The sequence below is a fragment of the Nomia melanderi genome, unplaced genomic scaffold (assembly GCF_051020985.1).
Source record: "Nomia melanderi isolate GNS246 unplaced genomic scaffold, iyNomMela1 scaffold0142, whole genome shotgun sequence".
NCBI lineage: Eukaryota > Metazoa > Arthropoda > Insecta > Hymenoptera > Halictidae > Nomia > Nomia melanderi.
The window spans coordinates 49962-56728 of NW_027475257.1; positions in this window are offsets into that span (position 1 = coordinate 49962).

The following is a 6767-nucleotide window of genomic DNA, read 5'->3' on the forward strand; positions in this document are numbered from 1 at the left end:
TGAATAAATGCTACAGAAATTTTAAATTTGTAATTGATAAGTTTGTTATTGAGGAACCTAATAAAGATAATAATAAATGTCCAGCTAATATATTTCCTGATAATCGAATTGCTAAAGTTCATGGTCGAATTAAATTTCTAATTGATTCAATTAATACTATAAATCTTATTAATATTGAGGGTGTATTTATTGGTTCAAGGTGAATTAATATATGTTTTGTATTTTTAATTCAACCAAATATTATGAATCTAATTCATATTCTTAAAGATAATCTTAAATTGATTCTTATATGTCTTGCTGGTGTAAATACATAAGGTATTAAACTAATTAGATTTATGTTTATAATTAAGTAAAATAATCTTAAAAATATAATTAAATTATAATGATCAATTTTTTTTGTTAAAATTTTAAATTCATTTAAAATAAAGTTTATTAATATAATTCATTTAAAGTTAAATCGCGAAGGAATAAATCAATAAGATCAATTGAAAATTAAGATAGGTCAAATTATAATAATTCAATTTAAAGAATAGTTATTAGATGTTGAAGGGTCAAAAATTGAGAATATGTTTGTTATCATAATATTTTTATATAGTTCATCATTTTTTTTTAATTTATTTTTTTTATTATTATTTTATTTTTGTTAATAAAATTATTTATTATGAAATGAATTAGTATTGTAATAATAAAGAATAAAATAATAATTATAATTAAAATTAAAGTTCATTTTATTGGTCTTATTTGAGGAATTAAAGAATTATTTTTAATTATTATCATTAAGAATATTTTTTTATTATATTTAACTTAAAAGGTTAATTCTTTATTTTTAAGATACTTAATGATAATATTAAAAAAATATTTTTATAAAAATAATTTTAAATTGACAATTTAATGTTATAAATTTAACTAATTCTTTTTTATTTATAGATTTAAGTTATTTATTCAATTTGTAATGTTTTTTAAATTTGTTCTTTCAATAGTAATTGGTATAAATGAATGGTAGGCTCCACAAATTTCTGAACATTGACCGAAATATAATCCTGGTCGTAATGAGATTAAAGATATTTGATTAATTCGTCCTGGTGTTGCATCTATTTTATTTCCTATTGAAGGAATTGTTCATGAATGAATTACATCTATTGATGTTGTTAAAATTCGAATAGGTGTATTAAATGGGATGATTAATCGATTATCAACATCTAATAATCGAAATGAATTTAATTCTAATAGATTAATTGTATAAGAATCAATTGAATTATTATTAAATTCTGGGTATTCGTAAGATCAATATCATTGGTGTCCAATTGATTTAATTGAAAAAAAGGTTGGGTTTCATAATTCATCAATAAAGTAAAGTATTTTTAATGATGGAATAGAAATAATTAATAATATAATTATTGGAATAATAGTTCAAATTATTTCTAAATTATGATTTTTAATAAATTTTAAATTAATAAATTTATTTTCTATAATTATACAATTTATGTAAATAATAGATATAGTAATTATTATTAAGATAATTATTGTGAAATTATAAAAATAAATTAGGTTATCTATTAATGGTGAATTAGGGTCTGGAAATGAATATATATTTCAATGAGCAATTTTTAATAAAAATTTATATTTTATTTATGGTGTTTAAAACCATTGCACTTAAAATCTGCCATATTAAATTAATATTTAAAAAGAATTATAGGTAATTCATTAAAACAATTTTCAGAAGGGGATAAATTAATTCATTCTAATTGTTAAGGTTTTATTTGGGTACATGTGTACATTTATTGATTGGAACAGTTTATATAGAAGAAGAAACTTATATCTAAATGAGCATCGTCGCTACAACGCCCTCATATATATATTCTATGTTGTTCCCATTCATGGCGGTCACTTTGAATAATCATAAGTTATATTTTCCAACACTCCCCCTTTCAAAGTGCCCCTAAATATATTTCTTTCAAGTTAATTTCACTTACAGTAATTAATCGATACATTAATTTCGCATTTTTAACAAATCTATACATTTTTCTACTTTACATTTTGGTATCGACTTAGTTAACATATCAGCAACCATTTCATCTGTTTTAAGATATTTCAATTCTATTTCACCACGTTCTTGCATCTCCCTTGAATAATGGTAGCGTATATCTATATGTTTACTTCTATTATGAAATACGTTATTTTTACTAAGTTGAATCGCACTTTGGTTGTCGCAAAATATATTTACTTTATTAACCATTAAACTAGTGAGTTTCGTATATGATAAAAATCTTTTTAAATATATAGCCTCTTTCACAGCCTCTGACATTGCCATATATTCAGCTTCCATTGTTGATAAAGCTACAGATTTTTGCTTTTTCGAGGCCCAGCTGATTGGGCCCCCTGCTAATATTGCAATGTACCCAGACCGCGATCTTCTTCCATTTTCATCAGCTGCCCAATCTGAGTCGACATATAATTCAACTTGCTTATTGCTGGCTAGATAAGTAATTCCATAGTTAATTGTACCCTTTAAGTATCGAAGGACATGTTTCGCTATTTTCCAGTGGTAGTGAGATGGTTTGTCATTATATTGACTGAGAGCATTCGAAGCAAATGCTATGTCAGGTCGTATAGCGTTCGACAAATATATTAAAGTTCCTACTAAATCTCTATATGGAATATTTTTCAGATCACCTTCTTCCTCATTTGAGTTATTAAATTTTTCATTTGGCATTAATGGGGTTTTCATCGGTTTGCAGTCTTCCATGGCAAATTTTTGAAGTGCCTCCATTATATACGCTCGTTGGTTCAGTTTTATACGGCCAGTATCACCCTCTCGTTCAACGGATATTCCAAGTATATTGGTTACTTTTCCCAAGTCGTTTATTTTGAACCTTTCTTTCAATTTTTGTTTTATTTCTACAGGCTTCTGTAAATCTTTGGATGCTATAAGAATATCGTCTACATATATAATTAGTATAACGTCACTTCCTTTCCTACTATCTACATAAACACAAGGATTGATTTGACATTTGTTTAAACCAATATGCGATAGATAATTATTTAAAGTACAATACCATTCCCTGCATTGCATTTTATTTTCGACTGCTGCTGCAAGAAGAGTGCGTATAGTTTCAAGTCGTGCCACGGGTGCAAATACTTCGTCGAAGTCTATGCCCTTCTTTTGTTCATTTCCTCTGGCCACAAGTCTTGCTTTAAATTTGTTTAGAGTACCATCAGGATTTGTTTTTATTTTAAATACCCATCTGTTCGTGAGTACTTTCACGTCTTTTGGCTTGTCAACTAGTTCCCATGTTTTGTTATCTATTAGTGAATCGTATTCTTTCTGCATGGCTTCTAGTCACAAAGACTTTTCTTTACTCTTCATTGCCTGTACCACTGTTTTCGGTTCAATGTAGTCAGTTTCGACAGTGTTTGCCATGTTATAAATTTTCTTAGGTCTTCCCCGAGCTCCGGTTCGGTCCAGTTTGGGGCGGCCTCTTGCCCTTCTGTAGAGTAGTGACTCATTGTTTTCTTGCCGTTCTTCGTCATCTGAAATCTCCTCAGTACCATTGTCTGATTCCTCTGCTTCAGATGTATGCGTGTTTTCGTCTTGGATATCAGGAATTATGTTGGATTTATTTGATAAAGAGTGCACAATTGTATTATTGTTTTCGGTTTCTTCATTATTTATATTTGCTTTATTTTCGGTATATTCATGAAATCGAACGTCTCTACGTACCATTATGGATTTTGTTCCTCGTTCCCACAATCTATATGCTTTTGATTCTTGAGAATACCCTACGAGGACGTATTCTTTACCTCTAGGCATAAATTTATTTATTTTTCGCCCCTTTTCAAATGCGATCACTTTGCTGCCAAATATTCTCATGAATCCAATGTATGGCTTCTGACCCATCCATGCTTCATACGGTGTTGAATTATTAAGTTTTTTCGTTGGGCATCTATTTCTTATGTATACCGATGTGTTAACTGCTTCTGCCCATAAACTCATTGGTAGTCCCGATTGAGTCAACATAGTGCGTGCCATCTCTATTATCGTCCGATTTGCACGTTCCGCAACGCCATTTTGTTGAGGTGTATACGCTGTAGATAGTTGCCGCGTTATTCCTTCTTTCTCGAGATATTCAGAAAATTCTTTGGACAAGTATTCTCTTGCATTGTCGCTCCGTAATTTCTTTATTGATTTTCCCAGTTGCTTTTCTACCCGAGTTTTGAATTTTTTAAAAGCACTAAATATCTCGGATTTTTCCTTAAGAATCGCTATTTCTGTATATCTTGTTTTGTCGTCAATGAAGGTTGCGAAATACCTTGCTCCCCCTAGAGATGGTGTGCTCATTGGTCCACATATATCAGTGTGTATCAATCCTAGAGTGTCTTTTTCTATTGTATTCGATTCTTTAAATGGTAATTGATGTGCCTTACTTAAATCACATATCTCACATCTCTGTGTGTTTGATAATTTTTGTTGATTTATATTCGCTCCCATTACCATTTCTTTGTTTAACAATTGTTTTAAATCTTTGAAGTTTAAGTGACCGAGCCTCTTATGCCATCTTATAAGCTTGTCGTCGTCTTTTTCTGCTAGCATGGCTTGTTGATTCTTTCCAGTTTTCACTGCATATAGTCCATTTTGTTTGTATGCGGTTAAGACAACAGACCCATCTTTGCGTTTTACTGTAGCTGAGTGTTTGTTAAAGTTGACTGAGTACCCGTTTTCAGTGACGCTCGATACTGATAATAAGTTATTCCTAAATTCTGGTACCCACATAACCTTTTTTAATTTTATATTGTTTTCAGAATTGTTTCTTGAATTTACTTTCATTTGTATCTCTCCTATTCCTCGAGAACTTGTGCTGCTTTCTGTTGCGGTGCAAACTTTGCTTTTCTTCGTTTCGTCAAGATTTTTGAACATGTTTCCATCTTTGCACATGTGTACTGTTGCACCACTGTCCAAATACCATTCATTTGATTCAAGCGAGCCTGAATTAAGTGCTACAGCTATCATTGCGTCGCCTTTATTTTTTGTATGGAAGTGGGTTCTTTGTTTGGTTCTGCAATATTTAGCCAAATGCCCATTCTTTCCACATGTATAACATTTGGTTAACTTTTTATTTTGATTGCATTCACTTCTCTGTTTTTGGTTGTGATCCTTTTGAAATCTCTTGTTGTATGGTTTTTTATTTGATAGCAATGCTTCCTCGTTTGAACATTTTGCTCCATCATTGTCAGCTTTTCTGATTTCCTCTTCTAATAGTTTAACTTTAAGCTCGTCCATTGTTGGCATTTTTTCTCTTGACTCGATAGCAATGCAAAAGGTTTCATATTCATTTGGCAGTGACGTAAGTAACATTATTGGTATGGTAGTATCTGGTAATTTTACACCGGACTCCTCGAGCTGTTCCACCTTTTGGACAAAATTGTCTATGTACTGCGCCATGCTTTGACTTTCATCCTTTTTCATTCTATATAATTGTTTATATAGAATACACTGTCGCATGGGGCCCTTGGACTCGTACACCTTATTTAATGCATTCCATGCACACTGCGACGTTTCTGCACGTTTAATGTGGTTGTACTGGCTTTTATCTATACTTAAAATAATTAAATCGAGAGCCTTCTCGTCCTTTATATTCCACTCAATATCATTTGTACCTGCCCTTGTTATTGTTCCGTTCACATATCCCCATAGTTCATTAAATCGCAATATGCTCTTCATTTCTATTTTCCATGATTCGTAGTTTGTATTATTTAATTTTTCGCAGCGTTGCGTGGTTATAGTATTCATGTTTCTTTATTTTCTCGAACACGTGGTATTCGCTAACCTCACTTTTTGGACTATGATACTATTTTAATTTACTGGGCCCATAACCTGTTAAGGTTTTATTTGGGTACATGTGTACATTTATTGATTGGAACAGTTTATATAGATATAATTTAATATTGAGTTATTATGCTAACAGTTATAAGTAACATTTTTACATAACGATGTTCTTGGCGCGAAAACACTAAGCACGTGTTACCCCATACCCAAGCACAAGCGAAAGGGAAGAAGAAACTTATATCTAAATGAGCATCGTCGCTACAACGCCCTCATATATATATTCTATGTTGTTCCCATTCATGGCGGTCACTTTGAATAATCATAAGCTATATTTTCCAACACTAATGATGAAAAAATGTATTTTATTAGAATTAATCGTTGTTTAATTAAACTTTCAAGTATAATGAAAATAAAAAAAATTAATCTATTAAATGAGATTAATAATCCAATTGAAGAAATTAAATTTCAACAATAATATGCATCTGGATAATCAGAATATCGTCGTGGTATTCTTATTAATCCTAAAAAATGTTGAGGAAAAAATGTTAAATTTACACCAATAAATATTATAAAAAAATGAATATTTAATAATTTTTTATTTAATGTTAATATAGTAAAATTTGGATATCAATGGATAATTCTTGAGAAAATTGCAAAGACAGCTCCTATAGATAGAACATAGTGAAAATGACCAATAACATAATATGTATCATGAAGGATAATATCAATTGATGAATTAGATAATATAATTCCTGATAAACCACCAATTGTAAATAATGAAATAAATCCTACAGATCATAAAATTGATGGATTTAAGAAAATTTGAATTCTGTAGAATGTTGATAGTCATCTAAATACTTTAATTATTAAAATATGCTCGAGTATCAACATCTAAACCTACAGTAAATATATGATGTGCTCATACAATAAAACCTAAAAATCC